Source organism: Bos grunniens, chromosome 3, assembly GCF_055505025.1.
Source record: "Bos grunniens cultivar Pamir isolate PY7600 chromosome 3, Bosgru_T2T1.0, whole genome shotgun sequence".
In the NCBI taxonomy this organism is placed as follows: Eukaryota; Metazoa; Chordata; class Mammalia; order Artiodactyla; family Bovidae; genus Bos; species Bos grunniens.
This window is the reverse complement of record NC_141167.1, coordinates 31,332,293-31,359,278: the sequence shown is the minus strand read 5'-3', so window position 1 is coordinate 31,359,278 and position 26,986 is coordinate 31,332,293.

Genomic DNA, 26,986 nt, shown 5'->3' with positions numbered 1-26,986 from the left:
CATAGAAATCTGGGATGAGTAACAGGAGTAACAGGAAATCTTAACATTAACTTTTTCTCTGAAGGCATACACTTGCCTTTTCCAGACTTATTGATGTGGGAAGCAGGCAGCTTATAATGTGGGAAGAAGAGGTGGGAAGGAAAATTACAATTTCTCTACCTACTAACAGTATTTTTCAAACACAGATGAAGAAGAACCATAAATATTCTAGTGAAATTTTCACAATATTTAACACTTTGCCTTTTATGTGGTAGTTGTTCAGCACACATGAATTGAGTAAATGAAAATAAGAAGCTGATCTTGTCCACAGGAATCTCCATGTTTGCAATTCCAGAACTCTTAGGAAGTTCATAATGTCGAGCCAAAGATGGCTAAAAAGTAGGATAAATCTTAACTTTAATTCCTTCATATAATTATTCATCCTTTCATTCACTCACTCAAAAAATTTTTATTGAGTGCCTCTCACATACTGGCACTGGGATTGGTGCTGTGGATGCAGATTTGATGTCCACCTGCTGGCACGAGTAGTAAAGAACCCACCTGCCAATGTAGAAGACAGGAGAGACTCAGCATTTGATCCCTGGGTCCAGGAGATCCTGTGGAGGAAGGCATGGCAACCCACTCCAGAATTCTTGTCCAGAGAATCCCATGGACAGAGGAGGCTGTCCCATGAACTGGCAGGCCACAGTTCATAGGGTTGCAAAGAGTTGGACAAGACTGACGTGACTAGAGATCTTAACCTAATGTGATTATAATCGAGGCAATAGTCTGATGCCACTGATCTCTGACTATGTTTTTTTAAAAAAATTATTTATCTATATTTGGTTCTCCTGGGTCTTTCGTTGCTGCATATGGGCTTTTCTCTAGCTGCAGCAGGCAGGGGCTACTCACTACTTGTGATGCGTGGGCACCTAACTGCAGTGACGTTTCTCGCTCTGGAGCATGGGCTCAGTCATTGTGGCACATGCGCCCAGTTCCCCACAGTATGTGAAATCTTCCCAGAGCAGGTATTGAACCTGTGTCCCCTGCATTTTCAGGCAAATTCTTAACCATTAGACCACCAGGGAAGTCCTGGCTATATGGTTTTGTGAAAATAATTTCCTTGGTCTGTGCCTCAGTGTCTCCATGAGAAAAAAAAAATGCATTTCCATGGATTGCAATGAGGATTAAAAAAGAATCATATAAAATATTATTTATAGACTATGAAGGATAGCATAAGCCTTACTTATACTGTAACAGTTCACACCTTACACTTTAGTATATTAGAAGAAGAGCGAATTTAAGGGGTGAAGTTAAATTGTTTTGCTGTCAAATGAGGCTTGAAAACTGCTAGTTTTTGAGAATAATCCTTTAAAATGAATATATTCAGTTGATGAGATGGATGTAAATGTCATCATTGCCAAGCCTAAGCTGAGAACTGGTCTTCAGACATCCCGTATCTATATGATCCTTTTAACTTCTGAAGTTATCAACCTCTTGCCCTGTCAGAGGGGTTTTTTTAGGTTTCTGCTATTAAAGCTAATTGTTGTGAATGAAAGGTCTACTTTCTACTTCAACCCTCAAGTGCAACGGCCATTACCCGATACTGATCAAGTCTGACTTGCTGGGCTCACGGTGCTGTGGGAGCAGTGTGTTGTTGGTGGGGCTCTTCAAATCTCAGGCCCTCTGTTGGATGTGGATAGCTCCCAAGCAAAATAAGTTGGTAATCAAACATTGTCTTTAAGTATCAGATCTTGGTTGGGGTTCCTCTCTGATGTTGTGCTCCCAGTGGTAAACCACTTAATTAAACTCCCCCAGAATATCAGAAACATTATTATTATCAGAAACTGCTACCTATCACTAAGGGACCATATTTCTTTTAACAAACATGCTCATGTTGCCTTCAGAGAGGTTGATAACTTCAGAAATTTAAAGAATCATGTAGATATGAGATTCCAAAAGACCAGTTCTCAGCTTAGGCTTGGTTATGATGACATTTACATCCACCTCATCAGCTGAATATATTCATTTTAAAGGACTCTTCTTTATTCTTTCGTGACATATCAGATTGATAGTGAGAACAGTATGATAGTTTTCACACACACACACAGCCCCTCCTCCCCAACACACACAATCTCTGAAATCACAGCTTTCTGGGAACCAGTTTCATAGTTAGGGGAAATGAAACTGTTGAAACTCAAGTGATATAATTTCCCTAAAATGACCTAGTCCTCACTTAAATTCCAGGTATCAACCTTAGGGCTAGTAATTAATAGTTTATTGTCAGCTAAGGAAACAGAATTGCATATAATGAGAAAATTGGTTTTCACATGTTAGAGAACTCCCTACTTTCAGAGAAATTTGGGCAATGCAGAGCCAATGTGCCTCACTGTTGTCTTGCGTTTTGGCTGAAAGACAGTTTATGTAAACCATCAGTACCCACAAATTTTCCACTCATTCATCCTTAAAAAGAAAAATAAACACTGCTAGGAAAGGCTTTATAGCATATAGGGAAGGGAATTATACAGAAAGTTGGTACTTGTGATGCATTAGGACCCAGTTCTGCTTTGTTATTGGCAATGTCACTTAATACCTTGAACAAATCTCTTTATCTGTAAAGCCCTTCTTGATCTGCTCATCTTCATTCAAGGATAAAAAGAGAATACACATATGAAAATGCTTGGTAAATTGTATTATCTTCTACAGATTAAAAGAGTGATTTTTTAATGGTAAAAACTTGAAGTTACTACCTTTTGTTTAATAACAGGCCTAGCTCTGAAGTGGGTTAAAGAGACTCTGAAGTTGTGTGTGGTTATATGTTGGCAGGAGAAAGAGGTGGCTGAACTTGCATAAACATCAGAGCAAGGACCTCCTAAAATTTTACACCTTAGGCATGCTGTAGTCCTTGGGGTTGCAAAGTCAGACATGAACACGAATGAGTGGATGAACTGAGATGAGATATCTTCTTGACTCATCCTGTTCCCAGCCTTGTTTTCTTGGGGGAGATGTGAGATGGTTGTCTTCAGCTGAGGGCAAGTCCCAGAGAGAGATTTAGTTCAGAACTGTTGGCTGCCAACATTTCTAGTGGATGAGGGAATGTGTGCTTTAGTCCTGGAAGGGGGAATCTGGGCAGCATACCACAGCAGCACTAAACCACTGTAGAAAAGTGCTGGCAGTCTCTTATAAAATTAAAATACACCTACCCTGTGACCCTGTAAGTTCATTCTTATGTATATTTCTAAGAGCAGTGAAAGCAAATGTCCACAAAAATACTTGCACAAGAGTATCCATAGCAGCTCCAAATTGGAAACAACCCTTTTGTCTAGACAGGTAAATGGATTCTCAGCAATGAATGAATTTCATGGTTAAGTGTCTTAAAGACTATGCTAGGCTAAAAAATGTGGGTAAAATAATACATTACACATAACTCAATTTACTTGAGGTTCTAACACAGGCAAAAACTACTTTGTTAAAGAAAACAAATTTTAGAATGGCTCTCTCTGACATAGGAGATTGCCTGGTGAAAGGGCAGTTGTGATCTTTCTGGGCAAAGGAAACATTCTATATTTTGATAGGAATGTCAATTATCAGGTGCACACATTTGTCCAAACCTTCCCTATTATTCATTTACTAAATATAAATAGAAATTAAAAAGAAGCTCTCACTTATTTTTGTCTACTTGGGAAAATGCTAATTTTTAAGGCTTAGGAACTGTTTAAGAGGTTACTATTCACATGAAAAGAATTTTTAAGTGTTTCTTATACTATTAAAAATTTGTGTTTCTCATAATATTATGTTGTCCAACAACACAAGAGAAAATTCTACATAAGGACATCACCAGATGGTCAATACTGAAATCAAATTGATTATGTTCTTTGAAGCCAAAGCTGGAGAAGCTCTGTATAGTCAGCAGAACAAGACTTGGAGGCTCAGATCATGAACTCCTTACTGCAAAATTCAGACTTAAATTGAAGAAAATAGGGAAAACCACTAGACCATTCAGGTATGACCTAAATCAAATCCCTTACAATTATACAGTGGAAGTGATAAACAGATTCAAGAGATTAGATCTGATAGACAGAGTGCTTGAAGAACTATGGACAGAAATTAGTGACATTGTACAGGAAGCAGTGATCAAAACCATCCCCCAAAAAAAGAACTGCAAAAAGGCAAAAATGGTTGCTTGAGGAGGCCTTACAAACAGCTGAGAAAAGAAGAGAAGCAAAAGGCAAAGGAGAAAAGGAAAGATATATCCATTTGAATGCAGAATTCCAAAGAATAACAAGGAGATAAGAAAGCCTTCCTCAGTGATCAATGCAAAGAAATAGAGGAAAACAATAGTATGGGAAAGACTAGAGATCTCTTTAAGAAAATTAGAGATAGCAGGGGAACATTTCATGCAAAGATGGGCACAATAAAGGACAGAAATTGTATGGACCTAACAGAAGCAGAAGATATTAAGAAGAGGTGGCAAGAATACACAGAAGAACTATACAAAAAAGATCTTCATGACCCAGATAACCACGATGGTGTGATCACTGACCTAGAGCCAGACATCCTGGAATGTGAAGTCAGGTGGGCCTTAGGAAGCATCATTATAAACAAAGCTAGTGGAGGTGATGGAATTCCAGGTGAGCTTTTTCAAATCCTGAAAGATGATGCTATGAATGTGCTGCACTCAATATGCCAGCAAATTTGGAAAACTCAGCAGTGGCCACAGGACTGGAAAAGGTCAGTTTTCATTCCAATCCCAAAGAAAGGCAATGCCAAAGAATGCTCAAACTACCACACAATTGTACTCATCTTATACGCTAGCAAAGTAATGCTCAAAATTCTCCAAGCCAGGCTTCAACAATACGTGAACTGTGAACTTCCAGATGTTCAAGCTGGATTTAGAAAAGGCAGAAGAACCAGAGATCAAGTTCCCAGCAATCACTGGATCATAGAAAAAAGCAAGAGCATTCCAGAAAAACATCTACTACTGCTTTTTTGACTATGCCAAAGCCTTTGACTGTGTGAATCACAACAAACTGCAGAAAACTCTTCAGTTCAGTTCAGTTTAGTTGCTCAGTCGCATCCAACTCTTTGCGACCCCATGAATCGCAGCACACCAGGCCTCCCTGTCCAACTGGGAGTTGTCCTCCACCAACTCTCGGAGTTTATCCATACACATGTCCATTGAGTCGGTGATGCCATCCAGCCATCTCTTCTTCTGTCGCCCCCTTCTCCTCCTGCCCCCAATCCCTCCCAGCATCAGGGTCTTTTCCAATGAGTCAACTCTTTGCATGAGGTGGCCAAAGTATTGGAGTTTCAGCTTTAGCATCAGTCCTTCCAATGAACACCCAGGACCAATCTCCTTTAGGAAGAAAACTCTTAAATGGATGAAAATACCAGACCCCCTTACCTGCCTCCTGAGACATCTGTATGCAGGTCAAGAAGCAACAGTTATAACTGGACATGGAACAATGGACTGGTTCTAAATCGGGAAAGGAGTACATCAAGGTTGTATATTGTCACCCTACTTATTTAACATATATGCAGAGTACGTAATGAGATACGCTGGGCTGCATGAAGCACAAGCTGGAATCAAGATTGCCAGAAGAAATATCAATAACCTCAGATATGCAGATGACACCACCCTTATGGCAGAAAGTGAAGAAGAACTAAAGCGCCTCTTAATGAAAGTGAAAGAGCAGGGTGAAAAAGTTGGCTTAAAACTCAACTTTCAGAAAACTAAGGTCATGGCATCTGGTTCCATAATTTCATGGCAAATAGATGGGGAAACAATGGAAACAGTGACAGAGTTTCTTTTCTTGGGCTCCACAATCACTGCAGATGGTGAAAGCAGCTATGAAATTAAAAGACTTTTGCTCCTTGGAAGAAAAGCTATGCCTAACCTAGACAACATATTAAAAAGTAGAGACATTACTTTGCCAACAAAGGTCCATCTAGTGAAAGCTATGGTTTTTCCAGTAGTCATGTGCAGATGTGAGAGTTGGACTATAAAGAAAGCTGAGCAATGAAGAATTGATTCTTTTGAACTGTGGTGTTGGAGAAGATTCTTGAAAGTCCCTTGGACTGCAAGGACATCCACCTAGTCTATCCTAACGGAAATCAGTTCTGAATATTCATTCAGAAGGACTGATGCTGAAGCTGAAACTCTAATACTTCGGTCACCTGATGCAAAGAACTGACTCATTGGAAAAGACCCTGATGCTTGGAAAGGTTGAAGGCAGGAGCAGAAGGGGACTACAGAGGATAAGATGGTTGGATGGCATCACTGACTCGATGGACATGAGTTTGAGTAAGCTCTGGGAGTTGATGAAGGGCAGGGAAGCTTCGCATGCTGCAGTCCATGGGGTCGCAAAGAGTTGGATACGACTGAGCAACAGAACTGAACTGATACTATTAGAGCAAAGGTGTGATAGGGAAGCTTTTGGCTTCAGATAAAAATAAATATTGACTACAGAATGGCTAAGGAAGATAGACTAGAAAGAGATGATTTTGCATAACCAAGGAAATAAAGATTGGTACTGTCCCCAGGATAAGTAACCGGTGTTAGACATTTTAGAGGATGTCTCTGTATGGTGCATAATCTCCTAAAGAACAATTGATACCAATTTGGTTCTAAAGTTTCAAGCAATTGTATATGGTCAGGGAAATTAGAAGTCTGCTTAAGTAGTAATAACACCCGAGATATCAAAAGTGACACTTTGGCATAATAAAGTGCCAGAGAAGTTGGGCAATGCAATTCAGAGCAGGCTAGATGATGGACCCATTGGCTCTAAGTCAGGTAGTTTTTAAAAGCAATTCAATTATTACTATTGTTTGTAAAATGTCATTCGTAATTGTTCTTAAATTAACCACATAGAAAACAATATATGGGTCTATTTGATAATGTAATTTGGTTACTCTCCAAGAAATCCACTTTAAGGAATAATACTAGGACTGTCACTGATAAATAAACCACATTTGATTGTTCTAATAAAGTTGGAGGACAAAAATCACTTGAACAGCTTTCCTTATGGAATGTCATTTAACATGGCCTATTTATGTCTGAATCTATTCACTGGTATTGGCTTGTGTTTTAAGGAATCTTAATTTAATAAAGTCAAACCCAACCAAAATGAGAATGTTATATAAAATTCCCCAAATTTCATCAAGTTCTCATCCCACAGATTGTCCTGGTTTATTTCCTGCTGTTAGTGCCTCTGAGAGTTCTTCTCAAAATAACCATGGCTATTTGTATTTTCTATGGTTAAATTGGGTGAGGGAAGGGAGAGGGAGATGATTTGTTTAAAATTTTTGCACAGAAATGTGCCCCAGATTTAATAAGCATCAGAGTTCTGATTGCTGAGTGGTCTACTCCATTTGAAAAAGCCACCTTTTCATAATTTTTCTTGTTAATTATATGAGAAATTTTGATTTCCTTTTCATTCATTGATTCATTCAAACTTTAATACTTGAAATACTTATTGAGAATCTATTAGAGGGCACATATTAACAATATGAGGAGAAGGGAATTGCACCCCACTCCAGTACTCTTGCCTGGAAAATCCCATGGATGGAGAGGCCTGGGAGGCTGCAGTCCATGGGGTCGCTAAGAGTCAGACTGAGCGACTTCACTTTCACTTTTCACTTTCATGCATTGGAGAGGGAAATGACAACCCACTCCAGTATTCTTGCCTGGAGAATCCCAGGGACGAGGGAGCCTGGTGAGCTGCCGTCTATGGGGTCGCACAGAGTCGGACACGATTGAAGCAACTTAGCAGCAGCAGCAATAACAATATGATGCTAATATGACATAAAGAAAAGTCATCATTGAGTCAATAAATCAGAACACAAGGAAATAACACAATGTTAATTTATTTGAACACAGAAAAATAATGTTGAAGCAGAAAGCATAAAAAGTATATTTTGGTGTGAGTTGGGAAATGGCCTGATGTAAACCTTAACACCTATATCATTCATTCTTTCCTTTCAATCTCCAGTTAATTAGTGACATGGATTATTTATGAGTTAACATTTACTCCTCTTCTTTCACCTTCAATCTTTTCTTGCCACTCTAACTAGTTCTGAAACATGAAACACACACTCAAAGAATTTTGCTACCAAGTTTGATAATTTGGAAACACTATTATTTTCACATTTGGCCCATAAAGTTGGCAAAATCTTTCTGCGTGTCATGAAATCTCAGGTTTCCTGTGGCTCTCTACTCAATTTATGGAGACTGACACTGAGGAGCATCAGTCTTTATCTATTACATGTACTTTCTTGATATAGAGATCCCATCACTTCTGATGCTCCATCTTCTGCCTTTAAGGAATCTGGTTGCTTTATCAGTAGCTACTAGCCTGCCTTTCAGTGCCTAAGTGTGCCTGTATTCCTTATACTGGAATTCTCAGGTTGCATACTGAGAATTGAGACTGTCCCTGAACCAGAGATGGAAAGTTTATTTCTTTAAGCTCTCAGTTTTCATTGTTCTTTCTTTCTCTTGGATGTCTCCCAGTTTATGCCTTTACTTTCAGGCAAAGGGTTATTATTAGCCTCCAATGAAGGCATTTCTTTTCCACCCCAGTCTGTTGATTTATTGTACCTTCAATTCTTTCCATAGTGCATTTGATAAAAATAATAATTGCAATCAATCAGGTTTAGGCCATGTGCCAGGAATTGGCCAGTTGTTTTACATACAATATATGTAGCTCTACCAATAATCCTGCAAAGTAGGCATAATATTATCCTGGTCTAACAGTAAGGAAATGAGTCTCAGAGAGGTTAAATAACTTGTCACAAAGTGAATAAATGGAGAACCTAGATTGAAGCCCAGATCTCTTGACTCCAAATGTTAGACTTTTCCCAGGTTACCATTCTGCTTTTTCTTGGGGAACAGTGCCAGGAACTTGTTAGGTATTTAATAACTCTTTGTTAAATTAATGCATAAATGAACCTGTGGAATCTCCTATATACTTTTTGCTAGAATGAAAAGATAAAAATATTTATAATTAGTATTATAACTTGTTCATTGGTCATAAGCAATTAGAAAAACTGAACAATATACATGAGTCATCTGTTTTCAGACACAGGAAAACATGGAATTTTACTAAGAGAAGATAAACAAATGAGGTGAACCCTACAATCAATTGGCTTTCAGTCTGGAGGTATTCTCTGAAGTGTGGGACAGGAACCCAAGCACAGCTTCACAATTTCTCTGAGCTGAGAAAACAAGTAGATGTCTGGAGGAGGGCTCACTGACTTGAATTGCAGGGCTGAGCGCCATAGAGGAGGAAAGAAAGCCCAGAAAGAGATCCAGTAAAATGCATAGGGATCCTTTTGAGTCTGGCTGAATACGATCCTGTGCATGTACAGGGTGGGACTCTCTAAGGTCAAGCAAGAACGAGTATCTGGCAAAAAGTATGCTTCAAGGAGGTATAAGCCAAACAATGCACGGAGCCCTCAAATATCTGGGAGTTTCAGGTGCCAAAGTAGAGAACTTGTTGACTGTCTAGGCCATTCTGTAAAGATCCAAGAAAGTTAATGCCATAGTAGCAGACTGTGTGGATCACAATAAACTGTGGAAAATTCTGAAAGAGATGGGAATACCAGACCACCTGACCTGCCTCTTGAGAAATCTGTATGCAGGTCAGGAAGCAACAATTAGAACTGGACATAGAACAACAGACTGGTTCCAAATAGGAAAAGGAGTATGTCAAGGCTGTATATTGTCACCCTGCTTATTTAACTTCTATGCAGAGTACATCATGAGAAACGCTGGATTGGAAGAAGCACAAGCTGGAATCAAGATTGCCGGGAGAAATATCAATCACCTTAGATGTGCAGATGACACCGCCCTTATGACAGAAAGTGAAGAGGAACTAAAAAGCCTCTTGATGAAAGTGAAAGAGGAGAGTGAAAAAGTTGGCTTAAAGCTCAACATTCAGAAAACTAAGATCATGGCATCTGGTCCCATCACTTCATGGGAAATAGATGGGGAAACAGTGGAAACAGTGTCAGACTTTTTTTGGGGGGCTCCAAAATCACTGCAGATGGTGACTGCAGCCATGAAATTAAAAGACGCTTACTCCTTGGAAGGAAAGTTATGACCAACCTAGATAATATATTCAAAAGCAGAGACATTCCTTTGCCAACAAAGGTCCTTCTAGTCAAGGCTATGGTTTTTCCAGTGGTCATGTATGGATGTGAGAGTTGGACTGTGAAGAAGGCTGAGTGTCGAAGAATTGATGCTTTTGCACTGTGGTGTTGGAGAAGACTCTTGAGAGTCCCTTGGACTGCAAGGAGATCCAACCAGTCCATTCTGAAGGAGATCAGCCCTGGGATTTCTTTGGAAGGAATGATGCTAAAGCTGAAACTCCAGTACTTTGTCCACCTCATGCGAAGAGTTGACTCATTGGAAAAGACTCTGATGCTGGGAGGGATTGGGGGCAGGAGGAGAAGGGGACGACAGAGGATGAGATGGCTGGATGGCATCACTGACTCAATGAACGTGAATCTGAGTGAACTCCGGAAATTGATGATGGACAGGGAGGCCTGGTGTGCTGCGATTCATGGGGTCGCAAAGAGTCGGACTTGACTGAGGGACTGAACTGAACTGAGCAGAGTATTCTAGATTTCCCCTTACGAAGTTTAAAAATAAAGCTTGAAAACGTCAAGCTGATTCACAAGCAAATTAAACTCCTGACAACACAAACTTTCACACTCTTTAAATGGAGACAATAAAAGCCAAATATTTAATAATGTAAAGCTTATAATGTCCAGCATCCAATAAAGTTTTACTAGACGTGCAAAGTAACAAAAATGTCACCCATAGCTGGAAGAAAAGTCAATCTGTAGATATAAGCCCAGAAGTAACAGAAACAGTGGAATTAGCAGACAAAGACTCTACAGCTATTATAAATCTTTTCAAGAATTTAAATAATAATAGAAACATCTAAGTCAAGAAATAAAAGATATAAAGAAAATTAAATGTAAATTCAAGAGATGAGAAATAAAATATTGTAAATAAAATATCTAATGAATTGGGTTACTAAAAAGAGATTAGCAAGCTTAAAACTATCCAAGTGAGAGCACATAGAGAAAAAAACCATAAGAAATAAAATAAACAGAGCCTCAATGATATTGAGAAAACATAAACTAATTCAGTATTCATGTAATTAGTGAAGCTGACAGTGTGGTAGGTGATGGTAGAAAAATTATTTAAAGATAAATGCCAAAATTTCTCCAATAATTTCAATAGGATAAACACACCTGAAAGAAAAACCGCTTATGCACAAGATTACCAAATTGCTAAAGGCTGGCAATAAAGAAAAAATATTAAAACTGGACAGAGAAAAAGACACATTATATACAAATAAAAGGACTACCAAATTCTTTTCAGGAGTGATGCAAAACAGAAGACAATGGAACAATTTCATTAATGTGCTAAAAGAAAGTTGTCAAACTAAATTTCTACATCCAGAAACAAAAATATCCTTCATAAGTGAAAGGCAATGAGAATTCTAGTTTCTGGTCTGATATATAAAGACCTTAGAAGTCATTACTCCCATTTTATAAGAAAAAAACATTGAACAAACTGGAAATCAACAACTTGTCTTATATTGATGAGGCACAAGGTAATCTAATCCGCCACTTTGAAAACGAGAGTCATGTGAATTCAGACTCCAGCTCACTGGGAGAAGCAGCCCAGGATAACTGCTGGAGCCCGTACTACTTACCACAATGTCAACTGGGCTACTAAATAATAATAGAGGATTATAGCTAAAGGAGTTGCAAGCCTCAGACCTTATTTAAGGAGTCTCTGAGTAAATCCAAAACAAAGGAGACAAAAAAAGACATCACAGGAAATTTTAACCTTTGACACGTACAGCTACAGCAATTGGTAAACGTAGCCTAACTCCTAGCCAGATAAACATTAAACCTCGCACATACACACCCCAATTCCTTTTCTCCTTTTTCTCTTTCCTTTACTCTTTGTATTTTATATGAGGAGCACTGGTGGCAGTTGCCTTTCTATTTAGTTTTAAGGTTATTGAATTTCCAGGTGGAATTGACTCATGGTAGTTGACAAGGCTTTATCTCTTCTAGTGTTTTAAAAAGGACGAGAGGATCTTTGTACTAGAAAGAGGTTCATCATATTAGGTAGAATCATGTTTCTACTATGATGGAAGTTAAATATGCCTAAGAGGGTGAGACTGCATCCGGGAAGCTGAAGGGTTAGCTTGCCTTTTGCTGTCAGCTCCCTCCCAATTTTGCCATGCCCATGCCTGTACCACAGCAAGCTAGACCTCTGCAAGCTACACTTGCCCAACTCCCTTGATGGCTTCCCTGTCTATTTAACCAGTGGGAGGAATTAGGCTGTAAAGCAAGGGTAGAAATGGACAAAGGAGGTAGGTATGGAGGAAGGTCATTTTCTTCTGTTTCTGCTTCTGGCGTTCTCTCTGGGAGAAGGGGGTGCCTCTGTCCTGCCGCTATCTTCAGTACATCTAGCAGTAGTAGATCTGGTGGGCAATTGTTGGTGACTATCAGAGGCCATGGACCTCAGGGGTATTGGATGGATAACAGAAGCTGCAGCAGCAGAGGCAGTAGCTGCCCACTACCTCAGAGGCTGCTGAATCTGCAGTGAGTATGACGCTAGGCTCTGCCCTTATTACCTCCTTCCTTTTGTGGCTCCAGCTCTACCGGTGGTAGCAGCTTCCTGCAGTCACTAATCTCTAGTATTTATCACCCCCTCTTTGGTTTCCTTTGCCTTCAGATTCTTTTGGAGCCAGGCGCTTGTGATACCTACACCCATTATTTGACATCACTAGTGTGGCTTTGATTTTCCTGAGGGCGTCCTGACTCATATAGGGGAATGAGACGTTTAAGCAGATTTAAGCTCCTTCTAAATAGTTTCTTAATATCTCCACAGCAGGATAGATAAACTTGTGAGCTATCTAGCACACCCCTGTCTCTTTGGTCAAGCCTGCCCTACTCCAGCTCCTTGCCCCCAGGGCTTTGAGTGTGTTCAAACAGATAACACATGCCTAGCAAACAGAATGCTGTAGCTGGGTTGCATTTATTAGGTACTGAGATGGTTTATATGACAGTAAACGTCCCTTCTAATCCTAATATTTTAGAACATTGCTTTCTACTCTGTGGATCACTGTGAAAAGCTATAGATTTTTTTGGAAGGGACTCATGAGCACAAGAATTTGTATGCTAAAAAAATGTCTAGCAACTCAAAGCTCTATCATTTATTTTTTGTATATAGAAGTGTATTATACTGTTCCTGCTGCTGCTGCTGCTAAGTCGCCTCAGTCGTGTCCGACTCTGTGCGACCCCATAGACGGCAGCCCACCAGGCTCCCCCGTCCCTGGGATTCTCCAGGCAAGAACACCGGAGTGGGGTGCCATTTCCTTCTCCAATGCATGAAATTGAAAGGTGAAAGTGAAATCGCTCAGTCGTGCCCGACTGTTCGCGACCCCATGGACTGCAGCCCACCAGGCTCCTCCGTCCATGGGATTTTCCAGGCAAGAGTACTGGAGTGGGGTGCCTAGGATTAGTAAACCTGCAAATTATGCACAAATGAATACACATACTTTTAAAACAGCAGTTTTAAAAATTAACATAAACTAATATCACTACTTTTCTCATTATGGCAGGTAGTGGTACACAAATTCTTTTTTATGTTTCAAAAGGGACACTTTTACCCGAAAGGGTTGGAAACTATGAGACAAGCTGTGACTTTCAAACATCACATAATTTCAAATTCAGTTGCCTCCATTTTGAGGTTCTAAAGTTTTCAGTGTTCAGAGGAGAATTTTCTGGGACTCGTCTTTGATTAACAAGATTTTACTTATTTAAACTATAGTATTACTAAGTAACTCAGATTTAATATGCTTAAGTCATTTGGGAATTCCATAATAAATGGGCTTTTGTTGGCAAGACAATTAATTATTTGAACAAGTGTAGTTTTTCTTTCCTTCTCAAAAGGAAATTTTAATTCTATCCTAAGAAACCTGGGAGAAATCTTTGAGATTAGCAGTGAAATATGACTCTAAAATGAATTTAAGATATAGTTCTTTTTTTCCCATTGTCAATACAAATGCTGTGGTTTTATATTAGATTAACTAATATAGTTATTTCTTCCATAAAAATGACTAGTGGCAATGTGTTATAGGGGAAGTACTGTTTACTCGTGGCCTACAAAGTCTATGATGTGGAACTAGGCACACATACACGTGCATGCACACACACATACACAATTTTGTTTAACAGAGGCTCCTACAATGAAATAATTTAGTCAAAGCTAGACAGTTAATCGGAGAAGGCAATGGCACCCCACTCCAGTACTCTTGCCTGGAAAATCTCATGGATGGAGGAGCCTGGTGGGCTACAGTCCATGGGGTCACTAAGAGTCGGACACGACTGAGCGACGTCACTGTCACTTTTCACTTTCATGCATTGGAGAAGGAACTGGCAACCCACTCCAGTGTTCTTGCCTGGAGAATCCCAGGGACGGGGAAGCCTGGTGGTCTGCGGTCTATGGAGTCACACAGAACTGGACACAAGTGAAGCAACTTAGCAGCAGCAGCAGCAGCAGACAGTTAATAGTAGAAGCAAGATTTAATTCAGTGTTTGCTTAATTAAGAGCTAGATTTGACACAGAATGTCTGGGTTTGGTCCACCAATAATTACCTGTGTGACTTTGGTATAATCACCATCTCTGGCCTCAGTTTCCTCATCTGTAAAATGGGAACAGTGATACTGCCTCTATCATGGGATGCTTTGAAAATTAAATGTGAGAATGCATAAAATGTACATAGCATAGTGTCTGACACATAGTGATCACTGTAAATATTAATACTAGGTTCTGTTATTTTTATCATACTCCATTTTCCTTAAAGTGAATATTAGTAAAACGGATGTTTCAGTTTAATTTGTCAGTAAGTTTTAAAGTTGTGAAGATTTTGAGGAAATCGCTTTCAACGTCTGACCTTCAGGTTTTTTCATTAGTAAAATGGAGATAATAATTCTTTCCCAGACTCTTTTTCAGGTTGTTATAAAAGAATTAAGTTAAATTAAGAGATCAAAACTGCTGTGCATGAATTAAGATGGCACAGAAACCTGAATGAACTTTTTGGCCAACCCTATATATATATTATATATATATAAAGTTTCACATTCTTAAGAGTTTATCTGTTTTAGGAATAAGGTGTTGCTTTGTTTAGTTTTGATTTACTTATATGTCTTATATAATATTAAGTGTCTCCAGGAAAGGACGTGCAAATTCTTTTTGAAACTCATCACCGGTTTCGATGTTTCCTCTTTTTCATAGAGAAATGCTCAATTTAGCAATAGAGCAAACTGGACACTTTCTCGCCATTTCTTTTTCCACACAAAGGAAGGCATAGTAATTTGCAGTCTCAAGCTGACGTAAAGGATGTTTCTTGATATCTTCAACTTCAACTTATCTCATTTGACGGGAGAGGCTAATTTATGTTGCCAGATCAGTTCTTTCAGAAAAAATCCACTTTTCAGATGCTGCACTTCATTTAGTGACTTTCCAGGCACTTCAAATCCTTTGTGGAAAGAGCTAGATCATGCACATAAATATAAAGAGACAAAAATAGCAACTTTCCTTGCAGCTGAGTACAACACCTTAATTCAGCATAGGCAAAATGAACTGAATTTGTGGATGCTAACCAGCCATATTATCTTTTAAATGGTTAATTGAAAGCCAGAGGATACAGTACCCTTGCAAAATAATTCTGAAATTTCTCTTTAATTTATCCTTTTTTTGTACCCTCTGGATTTGGGCCTTCATCGTTTTTAATTCAGGCTATTGCTGCAGTCTCCTAAAGACACCCACCCTCTCTAATTATCTAGTCTGTTCATAGTCCAGTGTCCACCTGGTTGCCTGAGAGGGACATTTTTTCTGATACAGATCTGAGTATGTTATTCTTTTAGTTTCTCTCCATTACCTACAGGACAAAAATGCACGCCTTGTGCATGGCAGTGCTCACAAGACTACCTTTCTACACCCCTTCATTGCATTGTGTGGCACTGATGTCCTTCAATCTAGCTCTGCCTGCTCTGATATTTCATTTTCCTCTGCCTTTTTCCACATTTACAAATTCTTAGCCATCCAGAATATCTTGATGTTCCCCAAAGAAGGCTTAAACTTCCACATTTTTATGCCCCTTTCCATTATTTTCCTCTCTTCCCTGCCTGGCAAATTTGTCTCCATCTTTTCAGAGTCAGCTTCTTTGTGCCATGATTATGTGAAGATTTTCTTGCCTGCCCTTCCACCAGAGACACGCAGCTCCTCTACCTTTTGCTTTCAGAGCGCTTGATACAAAGGCATGTCTAAGATTCTTGAAGATTAACCTGCCGTGTTGTATACATATCTGTTTCTCTCTTTAGATGGTGAGTTCCTTGAGGGTAGAGACTGCCTGTTTTCTTTTGAGTCATTAGTGCCGAAAATATTTCCTGGCACAGAGTGTTAGACTGTAGTGGCTCAGTGCTTTAATTGCAGTTCAGACAGACTTGGGTGGGAAGTCCAAAGTTATTACTCACTAGTTGTGTAATCTTGGGAAACTTACCTAATTCCACTTGATAGCTTTCTCATCTGTAAAATGTAGACAAAATACCTATCTCATAAGAATGTTGTAAAAATCAAATGAGTTAGTATATGTAAAACTTCTAGAACAGCATCTGGCATGATGACTCGGATGTCACAATTACCATGATTGTTTACAGTTTTTATTATTATTACTAGGTCTCACAATTGTTGGAAAGATTGCAAAAGACTGATCAAACCTAGGAAGTGTTTGGCATAGTAACTGGCATAAAGTACATGTTCAATGCAGATTGGATATTTTTTATGATTATTACTTTTATTATTAAAAATTGTTGAAGAGATGAATTTCCTGTTTTCTTATCTGTTGCCCATCAGAAAACATTCCTGGAAATTATACTAGCTCCAGCACTCAGTATGTCCAAAATTTATCTTCATATTTCCCCTAAAACCAGCCGATGTGAAAATGCTCAGTAGAGTAGTCACTTAAACACTTTCTTCTTCCCTTTCTCCCTCCCTTCCTCTCCCCTTCCTTTTCTGATTTCTTCCCTAATTATCCCATTTCAGTCACCATGCTCTTGGTGTTTTGAGCTACAATCCCTGAAATTACTTTAAACTCTGCCTCTCCTTCCCCTAGACATGATCTTTCACTGGCTCCCATAATTTCAGTCCTTGAAATATGTCTGGGATACATATGTTTATTTCCTTTTCCATTGCCATTTCTTTGTTGACGTTTATATCACCTGCCACCTGGATTACTTCCTATTTTTCTATAGCCTTTCCAGGGCAGGGACCAAGAATCACTACAGTGCAATGCACATGATCCAGAAAGGGTCAAAACCTGGACTGCCAAGGGGCACACAGAAATGTTAACGAGTGTAGCCAACCAGAGAGCCATGGTGACCGTGACATATGGGAGTGGTCATGTCTTATCTATAGCAGAGTGTTACTATACAGAGAAGCGCCTGCCCGTTGCTTCCGTATGGGGATGCTGGCATTGCTGGATCCTCTGATATTTTAGGGGAAACTGCTAATCTGTACATGGACTCTGCTGATATGTAAAGTATGGCAATTACTTCAAATTTAAAAACCAAATTGTTTGGACTAGACAACCCAGGTCAGTTCTGGCTTATAGGTCATTATGTCTAAAAAGATGTTCAAGAGATACTTACAAGAATAAACGGATCCAGGACTCATTCTCTAGCTCCCCTTCTCTCCCCCAGGCCTCTGCTGAATCTCTTCCTACATTCCAGACTTCCCCTCTTATTTAATTCCACCTCAAAATTCTGTTTATGTTTCTCTTTTTTCATACCATTCATGACAATTGCTCATACCAACTGAGAACCTACTGTGTTCTAAGCACTGAAAGTGAATTGATAATAAGGAAACATTGTCCCTGAAACTATTCACAGGATCACAGACAAAACCGCATTGTTTATGGTAGTGGCAAATAGAAACAATAATCTAATTATTTTGAAAAATCTAGTTTTCTTATCTTTCGTTGCCCTTGGAGGATAATTATAAATTAAATTTTATGTTTATGATTGAGCTGTAAGTATTTCAAATTTTACAAATGTTTAACCAGATCGTGGGTTCCTCAATGGCAAGGAACACCTATTAAATCTGATTTATATTCAGTGCTCCTATAGATCAGCAAATAGGCAGGTATATAAATGACAACAAATAATCACTTACAAGTCCAGTGAGTACAGGGAGTTGGTAAAATTCACATAGTCTTTCAAAGCGGAGCCAAGATCTTTGCTTTGGCCTTGGATCCATTGATTGGGAGCTTCCCAGATGGCTTAGTGGTAAAGAATCTGCCTGCAATGTAGGAGATGTAGGAGACACAGGTTTGCTCTCTGGGTCAGGAAGATTCCTGGAGGAAGAAATGGCAACCCATTCCTGAATTCTTGTCTGAAAAATTCCATAGGCAGAGAACTGGCAGGCCATAGTCCCTGGAGTTGCAAAGAGTTGGACACAACTGAGTTACTGAGCACACACACGCACTGAGTGATTGATCACACACTGATTAGAGATCACAGTTGACTCTCTTGAATGGTTGTGCTCATAAGTTCTAATATTCTCAGTTTCTTTAAACTGAAGCAAGATGTAAAGGACATTTCAAAGAAACTTGAACATGTAGGCTTCCTAGATTTTTACACTTTTCTTCTGGTCTTTTACAATGGTCTTGTTGATGTTCAGTTGCTAAGCCGTGTCTGACTTTTTGCAGCCTCAGGGACTGCAGCACTCCAGGCTTCCCTGTCTTTCGTTATCTCCCGGAGTTTGCTCAAATTCATGTCTATTGACTTGGTGATGTCATCCAACCATCTTATTCTCTGTCACTCCCTTTTCCTCCTATAAGCAATCTTTCCTAGCATCAGGGTATTTTCCAATGAGTTGACTCTTCACATCAGGCAGCCAAAGAACTGGAGTTTCAGCATCAGTCTTCCTGATGAATATTCAGGGTTGATTTCCTTTAGGATTGGTTGGTTTGATCTCTTCACTCTCCAACAGACTCTCAAGAGTCTTCACCAGCACCATAGTTTGAAAGCATCAGTGGTCTTGCTCATTACTAATTTGATAATATTGTCTTTTACCACATTGCCTTTAAAATAGTTGATATATAGCAATCATCTGTATTTTCATATAAACAACAATTAGCTATATAAAAGCTTATTTTTTTATTAGTTTACATGATATTTAATCAATGTTTCTAACAACATTAAGAAATATAACTAGAATAAAGAGTATGGGAACAAATATCACTAACTTTTGATCAGCTTATCACTGAACTAGGGAAAAGTAAGTTTTTGGTGTTCTAGGAATCAGTCCACCAGCCTTAGATATCCTCTGTGCCATGGTGTGGCTTCATCTTTTACAAAATGAATGACAACTATTGATCCTATCAGGTCAGTTAGGTGAAGTTTTAGTTAAGTCTGCTCTATTACTGACTGAATGCAGGTAGTATTTGTTGGATTCTTTATAATGCTATTATTTCTACAAATAATATTAATTTCTCACCTATTTCCATGTTCAGTGGTCCTTTTAAGGTGCATTTACTTATATTATTGTACTCTTATGAATCCCTAAGAGTAAGACATTTTTCTCTTTTGACAGATGAGAAATATAATTTTCAGAGAGGTTGAAATGACTTCCTTAAGAGCTTGTAGCTTGAAAATAACAAGAGTGGAGGCTCGTGCCCTGTTGCAGTCTGATCAAGTCCAGGACTCTTCTTGCTTCCCTAGTTCTACCTCTCCAAACCAGGCTAACTGAACTCCAAGGATTCTTTCAGCTCTAACATGCTCTGATTCTGTGATATATTAGCAATATCCTGTACACATCATCCATTCTACTGCTAAGACCTAGCCATTCCCTTATAGCTCTGTGGCCACTGGCTTGACAAGGAGGGGAGAAAGAGATTAAGTAGAGGGTCCAATTAGTTTCAGACTGGTTGGGTAAATGTTTCACAACATTTCTGAGTTAGTCTCTCTCTCCTTTTATCAATGATTCTTGCCTTTTTTTGACAGATTGATCTTCAGTGCTGGGTATTTTTCTCTCAGCACATGAGCTGCCAGTTTTTTAGGCTGTCCCCCCCAGGACCAAGATGAGGTGAGAGGTAAGTTGTTTGTACATATGACTTGACTAAGCAATGCAACCAGGCTGAATGTTCAGAAAGCCCTTCTGGGCTTGGAGACTTCTTTCATGTCTTAGAAATCTTGATTTATTTCCGGACAGGGAAAATCCAAGCCAGCTTTCAGAGTGGAAATTAAAATCTTAAAACTATGTATGAAAATTGAATATTCCAAATGGCCTGGTTTAAACATCACTCTGCATCGTTGATCAAATGTAAAAGTTCTTGAAAAGAAGCAGGGGGATTTATGACTAGGTGTAGGACTGGGGAAAGGCTTGGAGAATATTTATGGGTAACTTCAAGGAATTCCAGTGACTGTACTTTCACCTGATTTTGTACCCTCAAGTTTCTGCTTTGGCAATTTCAAGCCTGCAAATGCTTATGGATTGAAAAATATTTTGCTTTGGCTGTATTCTGTTAACTTCTGAATTTAGGGGTGGGAGAGACACTATATATATATTTATTTGGACACATTTATCATGCTGTGTGTAAGTATGTGAACATATGTTTTTATTCTTTTAGATTTATCTGTGACTTTCTTGAGGACAGGACCTTTGCTTTAACTATATCTATACCTTCAGACCTAATATAATCTCTGGAAAATAGGAGGCTCCCCATAAATGCTCTATTGATGCATATTGTTTACTTAACCTTTGTTGAGCACCTTTTTATGCTGAGTCCCATGCTGGCTTCTGAGGAGTCATGTAGACAGAAGGAGGGAGTGGGGAATTTCAAAATAAACTATACTTTAAAACATAAAAGCATATATTTTAAAAGGTGAAGCATAAAGACAGCTACCCTTATACATTACGGCTGACTCCTGAACGACTTGGGGCACTGACCCTCTGTGCAGTTGAAAGTCCACATATAACTTATAGTCAGCCCTCTGCACCTACACTTCCTCCACGTTTGTGGTTCTATATTCATGGATTCAACCTGCAGGAGATCTTGTTGTGTAGTACTGTAGTATTCACCATCGAAAAAAAAATCCATAAAAGTGGCCAGTACAGTGCAAATCCATATTGCTCAAGGATCAGGTGTAATTTCCTTTGGCAGCCTTCCATAGCTAGCCCTGCAGGTCCATGGGGGTTCATCATTTCATGTATTTATCTCAGGTGTCTTGCAAAGATTCAGAGAAGCCAATAAGTGTTAATTCTCCTTTCAATTGATAAAGAAAGAGATTGATGTACATGTACAATATAGGCTGTTGGATTGGTTGGTCACAATGGTGTAAACACCATCAATGAATCCCAAAACAGTTTTGGGCACTTATTTCCATGTAAATTATATTACTTAATTCTCTGAAATGTTTTATAGGATTGGCAGTATAACACATAGTTTTAAAATGCTGTTCCTCTTCCTAAAAGATCCTTCTTCCCTTTGCTGTCTGTTAAATACACCTGATCTTTCAGGATCCATCTCCAGTGATATCTCTTCTGTGATTCCTTTTCCTCCAATCCCAGCCAGATTCATAGGCTTCTTCCTTTCTGTTTCCGTAAGACCTTGCATATACATCGAGCATGGCACTCAAACAATTGAAATCCTTTCTGCGTGTTGGAACATGAGCTCCTCAAAGCAGCTTCCCCATCATATTCCTCATCACATGAATTGCACTTAAATCCACCTGGTTGCTCAATGTAGAATTTTAGAACTTTTCTTGCTGCATTCTCTACCTTTTCATTCCATATCAATGGCCCCAAAGCCTTTGCATCTTACCCCTAGCTAAGCTCCTCTCACCTGTGCTGCCTTTGCTTCAGTTCTCCTTAATCTCATGTCTCTTCAGACTGTGGCAGCAGCCTCCTACCAGGTCTCATTGTTTCTAGTCTCATGGGTCGTATGGCTTCCCTGGTCAGGATAGTCCAGTGCATTCCCATGGCAGCTAAGCTAAAACTCACAGATCTTCACATCACATCTGGGACCCTGCGTGGTCTGGCTCCTCCCCACCTCTCCAGCCCCATCCTGTACCCTTGCTCACTGCACTTGAAACAGTTTGACTTCTTTGTCAAATGCTTTTCTACCTCAGGCTGCTCCCTCTGCCTGGGATGCTCTTTCTGTCACTCTTCACCAAGTCAGCTGTTGCTCAATCTTTAGATCTTAGCTCAAATGTTGCTTTCACAGAGTGGGCTTTATGAAGCTTCTGGGGTCCTCATCAGAGAAGTCTACTCTTTTTCTTTATAGCATCAATCAGAACATGTATGCATGCATGCATGTATATGTTTGCTTATGTCTGTCTCCTCCACTGAAATGCAGATTTGTTGGGGAAGAGATGTATCCATTTCTTGCTTTTTCACTATTATATGTCAGAATTTAAGGCCGGAAGGTACACTGGGCATTTGCTAAGTATTTATAAAAATTTAAATGAATGTATGAAAACTGAATTCTTCATATGTGACTATCACATTGGTACTATTGAATGGGTCCCTTATTTTTGTTTAGAGTGTTTCTCCACGGTAAAGGTAAGCAAAGTATCTTTTGCTAAATATCTACTGGCTGTCAGTTTCCTTTGAGTCCCACCTTCCTGGCACCAAACAGCATTTGGAGGGTGCCAGGAGAAGGTAATGGCACCCCACTCCAGTACTCTTGCCTGGAAAATCCCATGGGTGGAGGAGCCTGGTAGGCTGCAGTCCATGGGGTCGCTATGAGTGGGACACGACTGAACAACTTGACTTTCACTTTTCACTTTCATGCATTGGAGAAGGAACTGGCAACCCACTCCAGTGTTCTTGCCTGGAGAATCCCAGGGACAGGGGAGCCTGGTTGGCTGCCGTCTATGGAGTCGCACAGAGTTGGACACGACTGAAGCGACTTCGCAGCAGCAGTTGCCCCATTTATGAGAAGCACCCATCCGAAAACCAGAGAAGGCAATGGCAACCCACTCCAGTACTCTTGCCTGGAAAATCCCATGGATGGAGGAGCCTGGTAGGCTGCAGTCCATGGGGTCGCTAAGTGTCGGACATGACTGAGCGACTTCACTTTCACTTTTCACTTTCATGCACTGGAGAAGGAAATGGCAACCCACTCCAGTGTTCTTGTCTGGAGAATCCCAGGGGTGGCAGAGCCTGGTGGGCTGCCGTCTATGGGGTCGCACAGATTTGGACGTGACTGAAGCGACTTAGCAGCAGCAGCAGCAGTATCCTAAAATGTCCCCCTCTTCCTGTTTGTCTATAAGCAGTCCATACCTTCACTCACTTGCTCCTACAACCCAAGTGAGGATGGGTCTGTTTACTTCAGTGAGGTCTGTTCAGCAAGCCATTTTAGCCCCATTTCAGGCTGAGGAAACTGAGGCAAACTGAAGTGACTCGGCTGAGGTAGAGCAAGGTCTTGCACCTGCCTGTTGAATAAGATAGATGAAACAGGCAGGGAAAGTGGAGAGACCAGGTGTCTGGCCCAGGCTGGCAGCAAGGCCACTGCAGGTAACCACACTTAACCTCCTGCGCTTGATTTGAAGTGCCCTGGTGGTCTGAGAAGGGAGCCCAAACACATCCACCTTGGTGCCAGTAGAGAAATTCTCACTCTGAATATTTCCCAAAGAACATTTTTATTGAAAGAAACACAGCCAAATGAAAAGACACACAGAGGGGTTTCTTATTCATTTCCCTGTGTGTGTGTGTGTGTGTATTTTTTTCTTTTGTGTTCCTGAGATTATAGTTTTATTTTGAGATTTTAGAATAATTTCCCTGTAACGCATTCATCTTCCTGTCCTAAGGTAGAGTGACTGTTCACATTTTCCAGCCAGTCTTAATGTAGTAGAAACAATCAGAGGTACTGCTGTGTATTTAGGTGCTGGAGGAGGGAGCAGAGCTGGAGCAGGTGGGCTGGGCTAATAAACAGAGCTGGAAAACAGGAAACAGGAGAGGAATTTCCCTGAGTTGCCCTATGTTGGAGCTTGGCCATGCTCTCCTGTGAAACCTAGCCCAGCTCTGGTTTCCTACCCAATTCCTTCCTGGGATTGAGAAGCTGTTCCCATCTCGGTCCTTCATTGCTCTCTGTTACAGCACCCCGCCTCCATCCCCACACTGAGTGTTGCTGCCTATGTGTAAGATAGGACTGTCAGCAAGCTCATTCCTGCTTCTTGCTGTGATGCTGGATTGCTGGTTAGGCTTATGGCAAAAACAGCATCAAATTTACAAACATGCATCCTCCCTATCCTCACCAGTTTGCTCATTTTTGCAAGTAAGCCAGAAGAGAGCTCCCTCTGAATATAAAACAAACAAAAGAAACAAACAAAAAATCCCACATCCTCAGTTGGTCTTAAAGAATCTGGCATAATTTATTCCAACTTGCTTTTTGTTTATTTCATTGTTCTAAACGTGAGCTCACGCAATCCACCTATAAACTGAGTTCCAGATTACCTTCCTGAAGCTTATCTCTGAGAATATCATTCAGACTCTTCTGTGGTTTCCTCGGGGCCTTTGCTGTATGCTATTTCCTTTGCCTTGAATGGCCCTTCCTAGGATTTTCCTGTCATTACCGAATTCTCTAGACTTAAATCTAATTTTGTTTCCTCCACCAAGAAGCCTTCTCTGAGGCCATTAGGGAGAGAGCCCATGCTCTAGCACTGAAGTCTCCGGGTTTGGATCCCAAGTTATTCTCTTGTAAATTTGTGCAATGTAGAACCATTTGCTTTATCTGTGCCTCAGTTGTCATATCTGTATGATGAGAATAATATTTGTATCTATTTCATAAGACTGTTGTTAAGATTGAGTTAAGGAAGTGGTTAGAATAGTTAAGTACTCAGTCATCCTCTACACAATCACAATTGAGCTGTATTTCCATAATTACTGAGTTTTCATTCACCCCTTAAATTTTTTTAAGGTTCTTTATGTTCTAGGCACTTGGTTAGGTAGTAGAAAGAGCGTATTCTCAGCCAGGGATGCTGTGTCTGCAGTATTGCATATTTGTCTCCTGTTCTTGCTCTCAGGCTATAAAAACTACAAAGGTAGAAACTTCCCTTCCTTTCTGAAGACCTCACATGATAGTTTCTCAGTGAATGTACTCTGGATTGAATTCCATTTTTCTGTGGATTAAAGGAGAATAGACATGGGCCCTGAAGGATCCACGTTTTACCATCTGATTGGCCCTCATCCCATAGACGATATGGGTTTAAGGATAACTTTTGATAACCTATGAAACTCACATTGCATGTAACAGGATAATGTACTAATGACACAAGCACCACCAACAGTGCTGGTATCACGGCTCCCCTCACCCTCATGTACACTGCCCCCATCATCAGCATCACCATTCCCGCCACAAATACCCTCATGACAACTGTCACCATTAGATACAGCATCATCAGCACCCCCATGACCACCACTGCCACCGCCAGCTGCACCACCATAAACACATGTATTATAATGTTGATTATAATATAGACAAAGCAAATTAACAGACATTGCTTACTTTCAGGATTACCCAATAACTTTATGAATTATTTTTATCTGCATTTGATGGGTGAGAGAAGTGAGTTTCAAATGCCATCAGTTCCTTAATTTATATGTTTTCCATTTTAGAAATAAAAATGATACAATGATTTTATGGCGTATATTCTCTTTTCCCTCCAGATCCACTGTTCACCCTTCTTTTCACCTGCTCTGTACCCCAAGAAGCTGACCTCAACAGACTGAATCATCTACATACCCTTCTTCTCTATCATTCAGCTACATTCAACCAATGGAAGCCATTAACAGGAGACTGGAAGGAGGGAGGAGAGAGATTCTATGTTTACTCCCATCCATTCTACACTTTTATAGACATTGTTCTTCTTTGGGGACAATTTTCTCCAGCAGCTCTGGTTTTCTCTTGGTTCTAAAAACTGCTTCCTCCTTTCTTCTGACTTAGGAATAGTAACAACTTTCAGGTGTTGCTGGACATCAAGGTATTTTGTCATCTCTTGTTGCTTCTCCTTAACTCTGACCACACTCCTGTGAGTAGTCTTGCAATTAAATACTTTTCAATTATCTCTTGAGCATGCCACTTGTTTTCTTCCTGGACCCTGAATAATGCAGTGTAATATACAATATACCCAGTATCAAATATAAAATACCATTCTTTAAACAAGAAGGAAGGAAGAAAGAGAGATGAAGAAAATAAGGAAAAGAGGAGTAAGGAAGGAAGGGAAATGAACTTAAATTTCTACCACTAAAATAGAATCATTATTATAATTTTAGTGTGTTTATATTTAGTTTTTGTTTTCCATGAAATTTTTATGTAGTTGTCATTACAGCATGCATGAATTTATGCTTCCCAGTTTTTTCACTTCATTAAGTTGTCATTTTTTTTTTTAACATTGCTTGGTCTTCATAAACATTACTTATAATGATTGAATAATATTCGGTCAAAAGATCTTTCAATATTTTTGGTATAAGCAATGCTTTTTCCATATTTTAGTTTCACATATGATAGATTCCCTGAAGTATGATTCTGGGGGTCAAAAAATGAGTATATTTTTACTCTCAGTTTTATTCACAAACTTCAATGAAGGGATATTTATTTTAGAAGTTAATATTAATCTCATTCTTTAAGTTCAGTTCAGTTGCTCAGTCATGTCCAATTCTTTGTGACCCCATGGACTGCAGCATGCGAAGCTTCCCTGTCTATGATCATCTCCTGGAGCTTACTCAAACTCATGTCCACCGAGGTGGTAATGCCATCCAACCATCTCATCCTCTGTCGTCCCCTTCTCTTCCTGCCTTCAATCTTTCCCAGCATCAGGGTTTTTTCCAATGAGTTAGTACTTCATATCAGGTGGTCAAAGTATTGGAGTTTCAGCTTTAGCATTAGTCCTTCCAATGAATATTCAG